Source organism: Adiantum capillus-veneris, chromosome 1 (assembly GCF_014529385.1).
Source record: "Adiantum capillus-veneris isolate H3 chromosome 1, ASM1452938v2, whole genome shotgun sequence".
NCBI lineage: Eukaryota > Viridiplantae > Streptophyta > Polypodiopsida > Polypodiales > Pteridaceae > Adiantum > Adiantum capillus-veneris.
Genome location: NC_140931.1, coordinates 81651871 through 81665138, shown reverse-complemented (window position 1 = coordinate 81665138; position 13268 = coordinate 81651871). Strand labels below are relative to the sequence as shown.

General features: G+C 40.1%; 1 pseudogene; it reads left to right on the top strand.

Annotated features, from left to right (window-relative positions):
• The first annotated feature begins 1320 nt into the window (after positions 1–1320).
• LOC147465057 (uncharacterized) overlaps positions 1321–13268 on the top strand; it is a 38185-nt pseudogene continuing 26237 nt past the window's right edge.

The window sequence follows — 13268 nt, the reverse complement described above, 5'->3', positions numbered from 1 at the left end:
AAGAGGTGATAATGAGAAGGAGCCCCCCCCCCCCCCCCCCCCCCCCCCCCCCCCTTATTTTCTTTTGTAAGAAGGTGGTGGCCATGGTTGTATAAACCATTGAGTGCCTTCTTATTGTACTAATATAGTCATCAATTATTTTGAAAGTGGAGCCCTTTGAGGAGAAAATAAATGAGGGAGAAAAATGATTATCAATGGCTCCGCCGGTACTTGGGGACAAAGGCTCCTTACCAAGCTTTTCTGCTTCAATGAAAGCTTTTATTGGAGATTCTGTTTATCTTGATTCTCAAGTGGTCATTCACACGCCCTGTGCTTCAGATTTTTTATTTTTTTTGAGAAGGGGGGGTTTCCATAGAGAGATATGGGTTGATTTCAAAAGGCGGCCCTCACTGTTACGACATTTTGAAAAGAAGTTTGATGAGTTGTCATCAGCAGAACAACGTTCTTTGAAGGATCAAAAGGTGGAATTGTTTATTCAAGCTGTTGATCCACGACTTCAAAAGAATTTGGTACAATTATTGGAGGACTCGGCAGGAGAACTGGGGTTGACATCAAATTGGAAAATAGTCTTTGAAGCGGTGAATATGATTGTAAAACGACAGAAGCGAGTTGACAAACAGGTCATGGCTGAGGTAATAGATGATGCTGAAGAAGAGATTAAAGAGAAATCACTCTCGACAGTACCCAAGGTGGAAGGGCCTGTCCCGATGATCTGGTAAAAGGTATTCAAGAGCTAAATTTAATTTTCAAAACTATTAAGTTTGAAGGGCTAGCTGCAAAAGCATCTACTTCTGACCCTAAGCAGCAATAGAAACCACGTAGAAATTGGATAATCGATGCATGTGGTGCGATAGTGAAGACCATAGGTATGTGAAAGAGTGTGATGAGTTTGATAAAGCTTTAAAAGAATGTGGTTTTCTAGAAAGACAGAAAGATTCTTCTCAGGGCAACAGGTGAGATGCTCCACTCAAACTTTGGCAGGGGTGGTATGAAGAAGCTAGTGGAAGAAATACAGCATAATGTTGCTCTTGTGGAAGCGGCTACATATGGGCAGCAGGTTTGTGGTAAGGGAGATGATGAAGGTACAAGTGCAAAGGCACAACTATTGTCGTATGCGTTAAAGACAGCAGAAGCAGGAAAGGTAACATATGGGAAGTTACGACAGGTGGGGAATTCAATTCGGGAAACTACAGGGTGGATCGATCCAGTAGATTCTCTTTCAATATATGCATATATTGCTAGAGCTCAAGCCAATGAAGCTATGGTGGAAGAGAAGCGTAAAAAAGGGATGAAGAGGTTGCTGGGACGTCAGATAGGACAATGAGATCCAGCAACAAGAAAGAAGAAGGGCCTGCTCCTAAGCTTGCTCCTGATGTGATTATGGAGGAAGCTCCGAAGAACAAAAAGCAAGGTAAGCCTAAGGGACCCTCGTATAAACTTAAATCTGATATTGAATGGCTATAGATCTGAAGAAGGTTTTGAAGAGCGTATCCTGAATAGTAAAGTGGAGCTCACATTGCGAGATTTTTTGGGAATTGCTAAGCGTGAGTTCCATGAGGAGATCATCAACATTATAAAAAGTAAGCGACAGATATCGAGTAAGAAAGAGCTAGAATCAGTTAAGAGCCAAGTGGTTCATCACATTGAAGCAATTTTGGATGATTATGAAGAATATTTGGCACATCTTGAAGAAGAAGAAGAGTCAAAGCCTATGGTGGTTTCAAACCCGATTGTACCCGAGGTAAGAAACATGCATTTTAATGACGGGGAAGATGAAGAAACTATACCCAAGAGTCACTTTTCAAGGACTCATTGGGCAAGAGCAACGACAGAAACAATGGTAAAGCTTGGCGACATTGAGGAGCCGATCTTAGCCCTTATAGACCATGGTTTAGAAATCAATCTTATGGCAAAGAATTTGCACCAAAAGGGGAAGTGGCCTATTGATGTGGACCATGGGTGGCAGATTCGAGCTGCCAACATGCTTCCCGGAGATCTTTATGGTGCATGTGAAAATGTTAAGGTAACTATTGGGGATGTTTGTGATGAGTAAACCTTTTTTATACAGGAGCATTCCTCCTACCCACTGATTCTGGGATAGCCATACATTATGACTGTGTAGATGGAAACTAAGGTGCTAGATGATGGCTCGGCCTCTGCTAGGGTTAGGAACCAAGATGGTAAGAAAGCAGTTCAATTTTTATCTGTATGTGTTGACCATGCCAAAAACAAAGACAGTTTATGTGATCGTCCAATGCAAAAGATACGCAAAGAGTTCAAAGAACAAAGATTTGCTTAGGATTTTCTTGGGGTGCCACTATAAAGCGGGACTATGGTTGTACAAGTGAGGAGAAGTTCTCGCAAAGAGAAACATTCTCTTCAGGATTTCTGGAATCGACATCTAAGGGTTCAGTATCTTGCAGAAAATTTAATGATTTACCTAAGTGGGAGAAACAATATGTTTCAATTATTCAAAGTGAATTGCAAGGATGTGATGTGCTGGAACCAAATGATGTGATTTCAGGAATCTTCAAAGAGATCTCTTATGTTGACACTATGTCAAAGCTTGAGGATATCATGCAAAACAGGTTAGAAAGTGGAACTGAAGTTGTTAAGGTGCACTCAATGGACATGTACGAGGAGTTGTACATATACGAAGCACTTATGCATATTGAGGATGACTTGGGTAAAGAAGTTGAAGCACAGGTAGAGACAAAGTATAAGACAATTGCAAAGAAAGTGAGACCAGTGGCTACACCTCTACCAAAGGGAAGTGATGGGTGATTAAAGAAGCTTCTCGATAGCCTATGCTCAGGAATCCTAAGAACATTGGGCACAAATTCACTGAGGAGACATTACAGCAGCTGAAGGTTGGAGAAGATGATTTTCTCAACGAAATCAAGTGCTTTCAAGGTATGCTCAAAAAACACGGTAAAGCTTTTGCTTTTGAGCCAAGTGAGATTGGGTGTGTGGATCCAAGTGTTGTTTCACCTATGGTTGATTCACCTATGGTTATATTCACTCTTCCTCATATGCCATGGAGCTTACGTCCCATTCCAGTTCCTAAAGCTCACTTGCCAAAGCTTATCAACTTGCTTAATGAGAAGATACAAATGGGAATTTTGGAGCCATCATGTGTGCCATACTCTAACCAATGGCTCATTATTCCAAAGAAAAATGGTACTTTAAGGTTCATACAGGATATGCAACCGGTTAATAGAGTAACAATCCGATGTGGGTACTGGCCCAATTGTGGATGAATTTCATGAGGCCTTTGCAGGTAGATCAATTTACTCTATGGGTGATCTTTACTCTGGATATAATCAATTTCAGTTAGCTTTGGAGAGTAGGGATCTTACTATGATGCGTACACCTCTTGGGTTGGTAAGGATGTGCACTCTGCCACCACAAGGTGCTACTAATTCTGTAGCTCATATGATGAGCGGCATGAATAAGGTATCAAGGGACTTTATTTCCCATGTTACTATGACTTTCATTGATGATCTACCAATTAAAGGCTGTGAGGAAGGCTCAAAAGATGAGGTAAAAGATCAAAGGAGGTGCCGACAGTTTGTTGCTCAACATATTGCTGACTGTGATGCTATTTTATCCAGGCTTGAAGAAGTTAACTTAACACTTTCAGGGCAAATCAACTTTTGGTGCTAAAGAGGTTCTAGTTGTGGGGCATATGTGTAGTCTAGAAGGTAGAAGACCAGGTCCACCTAAAGTTGAAGCTATTCAAGATGAAGGAAACGTGCTCTTTGATTACTGAAGTTCGTCGATTTTTGGGTGCATGTGTATTCTATCTTATTTGGCTGCCACATTTTGCTAACATTGCGGAAGTGCTTTATCAACTGTTGAGAAAAGGCAAAAGATTTGTTTGGGAAGAAGTTCACACAGATGCTATCAAGAAATTAAAGAAGCTGCTTCTTGAGGCTCCGACCTTGAGGAAAGTTGACTACAAATGCGGAAGGCCAGTAATTTTAACAATTGACACTAGCCCGACAAGTATTGGATGGGCTATAGGTTAATATGATGAAGAAGGGAACAGGTATGCGGTTCGATTTGGAGCAAAAGTGCTCAATGCTCACCAAAGAGGCTACCCACAGGTTAAGAGAGAAATTTGGGGCATTGCTACTACTCTAAGATCTGATAAAGAATACTTTATTGGAGCTTCAGTCGTGGTAGAGACAGATTGCTTGCCACTGATAGGGACGATTGCAAATTTCTTTACTCCAGATATTGTTATCCTATGATGGATAGCCTATGTTAAGTCTCTTAACCTTGAATTTTGTCATATTGTAGGTAGAGATAATCCTGTTGCAGATATGTTATCAAGAGATAGGTTTGAAGATGAAGAAGAGATGCTAACCACAAGTGATGATGTTGGCTTGAAGTTCTATACGTCTTCTTATCTACATGAAAATTGTGGTAATTTTGCTCATATTTTTGAGGTATTTTTTGAGGATTTCTATGATGGAGAATGGATTTTGATCGGTCGCTACCTTAGCACTCTTACTAAGCATGAAGGGTGGATGGACCAAGAGTATAAAAGGATCAGAAAGAAGGCTTATGGCTATTTTCTGAAGGATGGACATTTATGGAAGCAACCAAAGCTCTCTATAGGGGTATCACAACGGATTGTTTGTGATAAAGAGGCTCAACAGCAGGTTATCAAAGAATTTCATAAAAGTTTATGGGTTGGACACAGAGGAGTTTGTGCAACTTTTGTCAAAATTAAGGATCGCTACTGGTGGAAAGGTATGTATAAAGATGTGGCTCAGTTTGTGGAGACATGCTTAATATGCCAACAGTATTCTAATGTGCGACATCGAGATGGATTGCATCCCACCTATCCACTGGACATGCACTACAAGTGGGTGTTGGACCTAATTACTATGCCAATAGGTTTTTGGCAGATGCGGTATATTGTTCTTGCCAGAGAAGATCTTACTAATCAGGTAGAAGGTAGAGCTTTGCGTACCAAAGCCACCAGTTCTGTATGCAAGTTTTTTCTTGAGGATGTTATTTCAATGTATGGATGTGTTGGTAATTACTGCACATAGAGGAGAGTTGGATGCAGATGAAGCTCAGGATTTCTTTGCTTGCTTGGGCATTAAATTAATGGCTTAGAATTATTTATCATGCAACACAACAGCTAGCCTTATCTTCTGTTCAACTCCAATTTGCTTTTCCAAATATTTGGCTTAATAGTTTACATTATCAAGATTTCAAATAAATAAATTGTTGATGAAACCTGGTGATTTGTAGTCGACTTGCGACATGTTTATGATTAGGTGGCATGTAAAATAGCATTCAGAGAAGAAAGCTTACTATACAAATCCTCTTGATTATATGGTTGTCATTGGTGGAGTTTTTCACTTATTCTCGGTCAATTTATAATTCTACGTCATGACTTTACTAATTTCTTTCTTGATGATGTGATAGATGAGGGAGGTGAAAAATTTTATGCCTACTTGGGAGCCTGGCGTCTTGTTTTACGGCAGAGACCTTCTATGTGTGCTTGAGAGCTCGGTGCCTCATACTCACCTTTGGTGTTATGTTTGTTTCATCTTATTGCACCCTCGTTGTGGTGTTATGGTTGTTATTAGCTTACTGCATCCTCCTCGTCATTGGTGCTATGGTTTTTATTTTTCATCATCGTTGTCATGCTCGTCATCAAGGATTTGGTAGCTTTGATTATGCAGCAAAATGGTTGCTATGGTTGTTATCGTCTTATTACACCGTTGTTGTCATGCTTGTCATCAAGGATTTGTCAAATGTGATTATGCAGCACTAATGTTTTCATACCATTTTGTGACGGCTTGTGTTTATGTGTACACATGTATTGCATTCTTGTTATATGTACCCGTATCATCATTATTTGTACACGTATTGCATTCTTGTTATATGTACCCGTATCATCATTATTTGTTTCTCTGTCATCTTTAGAGAGGTGTCGCGAACCATCTCTAAGGAAAATGTGATGTGATTATTTCTAATCTTCACATCATGATATGTTTCTTGACTTAATGTTGTTTATAGGGTAAAAGTCACATCAAGCAACATGTACATGGGCTCAAAAATATTGAAGCTGATCAAAGATATTGAAGACTTTGCATCAATTTAATTGTATATATAGGGTTGTTAAACTTCCAAAGACACTTGAGAGCACACATTGTATATTATGGAGTGATGTAGCTCCCCATAAATGGATTTTGTAAACTTTCGTAATTGTTAATATAGAAATGCATGTATATGGTGATGTGGGTTTTTCCCTTGTACCCCCAAGGGTTTTTTCATCCACAGCTAGGGACTCCTATTTGAGTGGCTAGGAGTCCCCACTATATATGTGTACAGAGAGCCCACACTTGTGCTATATAGAGAGCTATATAGAGAGCCCACACTTGTGCTATATATAGCTAGGAGTCCCCACTATATATGTGTACTCAGTGTGTGTTCTACGTACACTTTGGGGATTGCATATGATGGTGTTGTCTTTCTCTCCTCTTGTCTACCTACTGTCTCTCCCTGTAGTTCAACAATATCTATGGTAACAAGCAATGGGTACAGTTGCATTCGTTTGTCAAAGAGAAACGCGGTTTCGTGACGTGGCACGTACATAGTGTGAAATAAAAACATTCTCCTCACTCTTGACACTTCTCAATGTATGCAAATGAAAGCAATCATATACATATTGTGATATATGTTGAAGCGTCTACTGCGGTCATTAACATGTAGATACCTATCCGAGGAGCCGTGGCCCTGGATGTGGCGCATTTGCATGCTTTTCCACTTAATAAGGTGCTTAATTTGGTTTGACAATGTACATAGTCCAAGTGTTTCATGGTGGCACACTCATCTCGCCTATAAAGACTGAGGCGGGCAAAAACTGCCAAAAATAGCAGCTACAGGTGCCGTTGTAGAATTGCATGAAAAGTGACCCAAAATGGTATATTGATAAAAAAATTGATGCTTATCTATGATTTTTATGCTTATGCAAGTGATCCCACAAATTTAGGGATTTTTCTGACTCCGTCTAGGATTTTTCGCATCAAAAATGGCAATTTTTTGGGTCAAAAATGAACTGAAAATGACCTCGTTTTGGTCCAAAGTGGAAAAATGGCCCAAAAATTGACACATCAGCTGAAAATTCAGCGGGTAAGAGAGAGAGGGCTGATTTTTATAGAAAAACCTGCAATTTATCACTACTCTGTAATAGCTTCCATGGTTGCCCAATCTATGTGTGTTGCAGTCCCGCCTCTTCGCAATCTTGTATCTGAGCTTGTGAGGGAGTGAATTAGGGTTTCCCCTTATCAAAATGGTGGGTAGGATTCACTTTATAAGCTCATAAATCTCTGCAAAATCAGAAAATTTTCATCGTGAAGGTGGAAGCTCGAGCATTCCTTTCAATTGTTTGATGTTACGACTATGAAAATGGGGACGAGGCTACATGATACCATGAAAGAGGTTTGGGTTTTGATTGAGAATTGTGCTTGTATGAGCATCAAGGTTTCATGGATGAAACGCTAGTGTTTTTCAATGGTCTTTTTAAGTGAAATTGAATGTGATTTGGTGATCCTCTCATCATAATCTCGACTACGAGAACAAGCAGACTCCAAGCACGATAGGAAAGAGGGTTTGTGACTTTGCTGTCACGAACGCTCTTAGTTTTTTTTTCACCCCTATAAAGAGGGTTGGTGATTCTCCACAAACTCTTTTCACAAAGTGTTTGTGACTCTCATCACGAACTCTCACAGCCAGAGGTTCTGCACCTTCCGAGCTAGACCGCACACATTACGACATTTCTGGTGAACCCGACGCGAAGCAGCTGGGGTGGGGGTTCAAATAATTGTTTCAAAAGATTTAATTACAAATAATTAAAGATATGGATCAACAAGAGCAACAAGTCATGCATTTTGATCAAGGCACAATGCAAATGTTTCAAGCATTCGCCATGTTTATGCAACAACAACAGGCTAGAAAGAAGGGATATGTCAGCAACAAAAGCCCTTCAAGCTATTGTGAACAAAATGGACCAATTTGAAGGGAAGGATGTCACAAAGTTTCTTCGTGGTTATGTAAAGGAGATGGAGCTACAACGGGTTCCAGAGGTGAACATGATTTGTAGTTTTGAGCTTGTTGTGGTTCCTGAGATTAGAGACCATGTAAGGGGATTCAAGGAGGAGCATGGAGAAGGCTGGGAGAAATTCAAACTAGCCCTAAAGGAGGAATACTTCATGGAGGACTCTAAAAGGGTTACAAAAAGGACCTTCTTGGAATGGGTTGCAAAGCCAAAAGAAGGACTTTCCATCACTCAACTATTGAGAGAGTTTGAGCGGCGCTATGCTCAACTGTCGGGAATAGACCGGCTACTTTGGATAGTGAAAAGACCGAATTGTTCCTTCAAGTTGCAGGTCATGAGCTTCAAGAAAATCTAGAGCTACTCCTTGAAGACAAGAATACAAAACAGGGTCTAAAGGCTGAGTGGAAAGAGGTTGAAGATGCAGTCTCATTGCTTGCTAACAGGCAACATCGTAGGGACAAGATGGTGGTGAATGGTACTACCTCTCCTCCTAGCACGTTAGAGATTCCACCAAAGCCTACTGATGTGAGTCCAAAAGGTGATAATTCAATGCTTGATGATCTTGTTAAGGGCATGCAAGAAATGAAGTTAAAGCTAACAAGCCTTGAAGAGAAAGGACAACCTGTTGCTGCAGGAAAAAAATCCCAAAGCAAAGAAGGATTTATGCACATATGCATATGGTGTGATGGCACAGACCATGGTAGATTTAGTGATTCCTTAAAAGGAGATCTTGTGTATTTTAAGGATGGCAAGATCCATCTAAGGGAGACATGTATGCCATTAGGAACTAACTTTGGAAAAGGAGGTATGCGGAAGTTAGTGGAGGATATAGCGACTAGTCATGCTATTTCTACAGAGGAGACTGCTATCTATGGGGCAAAGATAGAGCTAATTCCAAAGAAAGTGTTAAAGTATACTCCAAATGATTTTGAGGAGGTTGATAGCTTGTGGCCATATGCAGTAGCCTCAGTCGAAAAAGGGAAGGTAACTAAACATGTATTACATGAAGCTAGTGATTGCATACGCCATACAATAGGCTGGGATGACCTTGTGGACTCTTTATCAGTGCATGGATATCTTACAAAATGATATAACAATGAAGCAATTGTGGAAGAGAAGCGGAGAGAGGAGAATGGAGATGCAGGTCCTTCTACTTCAAAGAGAGTTACAAGATCTTGTGGAAGAAAGGATCTAGGACCTTCTTATGAGGCTCCACCACATGTGCCTCCTCCTCCTGAGATTCTTATGGAGGAGGCATCTATAGGGAGCAAGAAAGAGCAAGGAAAAGCTAAAGGAAAAGGCCCTGCATACAAACTACAATCTGACATTGAAGCTGCCACAAAATTAAATCAGGTATTGTAGGAAAGGATTTTGTATAGCAAAGTTGAGTTTACCTTGGGTGAGGTTCTTGGTATTGCTAAACGCGAGTTTCATGAAGAAATTATAGACATCATAAAAAGAAAGAGGCAAAATCTCACTGAGTCTATTCCTCCACAGTCTGAGGGTGAAGGGGAGTCTCTTATGTCACATGGAATACATGTCCAAGAGAGTGATTGTGATGATAGTGTGGTAGGATGCTACCAATCTTCTCGAAGAGATGCACATGCTACATTTGCAGATGATGATGATGATGATGATGAAGCCTCCAAAAAAATCCACTACTCCAAAAGTCATTGGGAAAGAGCTACAACAGAAACCTCAGTCAAGGTGGGTGATCTTGAGGAGTCATATGTTGCATTGTGAGATCATGGCTCTCAGATCAATCTTATGTCCAAGAGTCTTTACATGAAAGGTAAGTGGTCGATAGACACAGACCATGGGTGGATGATTAGAGCTGCAAATAACCCATCAGGAGAGCTACATGGGGCTTGTCCAAATGTGAAAGTGACGATTGGTAATGTGAAGGATGAGAAAAATTTCTTTGTGCAGAAGATTTCTACCTATCCTCTTATCCTTGGGCAGCCATACATCACAGTCGTTCGCATGGAAACAAGGTCTTGGATGATGGTTCTGCTTATGCTAGGGTAAAGAGCAAGGATGGGAAGAGAGCTGTGCAATTTTTCACTGTGTGTGAGTCACAAGAGGAACCGCAACAGTCTTCATGAGTATCCTCTACCAAAAGCGAACAAAGAGTTCAAAGAGTATAGGGAGACAAGGGGTTTTGGCCATGTACCATTGTGAAGCGGGATTGCAATGGTACAAGAAGAAAAAGATTCTTGCCTGACCCAAAGCGAGAAGAATCTTTTTCTACAGGTTTCCAAGGATTAACAGAACATGGGTCAATATGTTTTTTGAAGCTTGAGGATATGAAAAGAAGTGCGCGACAATATGTATATAGTGTACATAAATACATGAAAGAAAATGGTATCATAGAGGATAGTGAATACATTTCAGGTTTCTTTGAACAAGTTTCTCATGTAGATACTATGCTTGAGCTTGAAGCTATAATGGATTCTAGCATGCAAGATGGAACCTCGGGGGGTTCACTATGTGTAAAACTACCATATCACCTGCGTTCAAGACATGTTTTTAAAACCCCTTATCTATAAATTTTGTTAAGAATATAATGTACCCTTTTCTTTTAGAATCTGTAAGTTTTTTTCAAATTTGAAAAAATAATGCCCTTTTGTATGTATGTTTTTATAAGTTTCAAGAACTTTAAATACCCTTCTATTGAACTCACGTGATAGGTTACATTTTTATTAGGTGACCTCCCCGGGGATGGAACCCACATTGTGGAAGTATGTTCTATGGAAATGTATGATGTGATTGAGGCTTTTGAAGATCAAAAATATTTCAAAGCTAATGAAGGACCGGAAGTGCGTGTGGAGACCAAGTACAAAATTGTGGCAAAGAAAGTGAGACCAGTGGCCTTACCTTTACCATCAGATTGCAAGAAAAAGCTAGAGCCATCTTCTTTGCAGCCAAGTCTCAGAGATCCAAAAAGAATTGGACACAAGTTCACAATGGAATCCCTAAAAGAGATAAAATTTGGCTGTGAAGAGTTTTTAATAGAAGAAGAGAAGAAGAGTTTTAAAGAAATGCTTTCAATACATGGTAAGGCTTTTGCTTTCCAGCCACATGAGATAGGGTGTGTTGATCCTAATGTTGTTGCACCTAGGTGATCTTCACTATCCCTCATGTACCTTGGAATCTACGCCCAATTCCAGTTCCCAAAGCACATTTGCCAAAGTTAATAGAACTACTTAATGAAAAGATTAGCATGGGTATCTTGGAGCCTTCTTATGCGCCATATTCAAACACGTGGTTCACTGTGCCTAAGAAGAATGGAGCTTTGCGGTTCATACAAGATATGCAACCTGTAAACAAGGTTACCATCAGGAATGTGGGTACAGGACCTATAGTGGATGAATTTACAGAGGCGTTTGCAGGAACGTCAATTTACTCAATGGGAAATCTCTATTCAGGGTACGATCAATTTCAGCTAGATGCTGAGAGTAGAGATCTGAAAACTATGAAAACACCTTTGGGACTGGTAAGGATGTATACCTTACCTCAAGGAGCAACAAATTCAGTTGCACATATGATGAATGGGATGAACAAGGTTCTACGTGACTTCATACCTCAAATCACAATGCCATTTCTTGATTATGTGCCCATCAAAGGATGTGAAGACAAAGATAAAGATGAAGCTATGGATTCAAGGGGGTGCCGTAAGTTTGTTGGAGACCATATCAAAGATTGTGAGAAGATTTTTTCAAAGGTGGAAGAAGTTAACCTTACCCTGTCATGGAAAAAGTTTGTATTTGGTGTTAATGAAGTGTTGATTGTGGGGTATATGTGTGGTCCTTATGGTAGAAGGCCTTGTCCAAAAAATATGGATGCAATCAAAAACATGAAAGAAACATTTACAATAATAACTGAAGTTCGAAGATTTCTTGGTGCTTGGGTCTTCTATCTTATTTGGATACCACATTATGCACATGTAGTAGATCCCCTGTATAGGTTGTTGAGAAAAAATCTGAAGTTTTGATGGGAAGAAGAGCAGACAAAAGCCATGAGAAAGCTAAAGAGTCTACTTATTTCATCACCAACCTTGAGAAAGGTAGACTATGCATGTGAGACACCTGTCATTGTGATAGTGGACACGAGTCCTACAGGGATAGGATGGGCAGCAGGGCAAGATGATGATGAAGGAAAAAGGTATGTGGTGAGATTTGGAGCTAGGATTCTGAGTTCTCACCAACGCGATTATGCATAAGTAAAAAGGGAACTATGGGGGGTGGTTATAGCATTGAGGTGTCACAAGGAGTACTTGATAGGGGCATCAGTGGTTGTGGAAACTGATTTTTTGCCTCTTCTTGGAATGATCACAAAATGTTCGACTCCTGATATTGCAAGGCTGCAATGGAAAGCCTACATAAAGTCCTTGAATCCTGAGTTCAAGCATATTGCAGGAAAAGAGAATCTAATGGCAGATATGCTATCTAGGGCAAGGTATGAAGAGGAACAAGACATTATTATTGAGGGAGATGATGTAGGCACAAAGTTTTACACTATTGATCATGCAAAGAGTAGTCATGCATGTTTTGTGTCTTCACTTGAGTCCTTTTTAGAGGAACTATATGAGGATGAATGGCTCTTGATAGGTCGCTACTTAAGTACTCTATAGAAGCAGGATGATTGGACTGAGCAGGAATTTAAGAGGATAATAAGAAAAGTATATGGATACTTCTTGAGGGATGGCTACATATGGAAGCATCCTAAACGAAGAGATGGAACACCATTGCGCGTAGTATGCGATAAGGTTACTCATCAACAAATCATCAAGGAGTTCCATGAAAGTTTATGGGCAGGACATTGAGGTGTATGGGCAACCTTTGCCAAGGTAAAAGAAAGGTATTGGTGGAAAGGGATGTATAAGGATGTGTCTGAGTTTGTGGAGTCTTGTGTGACATGCCAAATGTATTCAAATGTACAGCATTGTGATGGACTACATCCTACTTATCCATTAGCCATGCATTACAAATGGGTTGTGGACTTGGTCACAATGCCTCTGGGACTTTGGCAAATGAGGTATTTGGTGCTTGCAAGAGAAGATTTGTCTAATTAAGTTGAAGGGCATGCATTGAGGACAAAGAGTAGACAAGTTGCATGTAAATTTCTTATTGAAGATGTGATATGTCTCTATGGGTGTGTGGGAAAGATAACTGCAGATAGA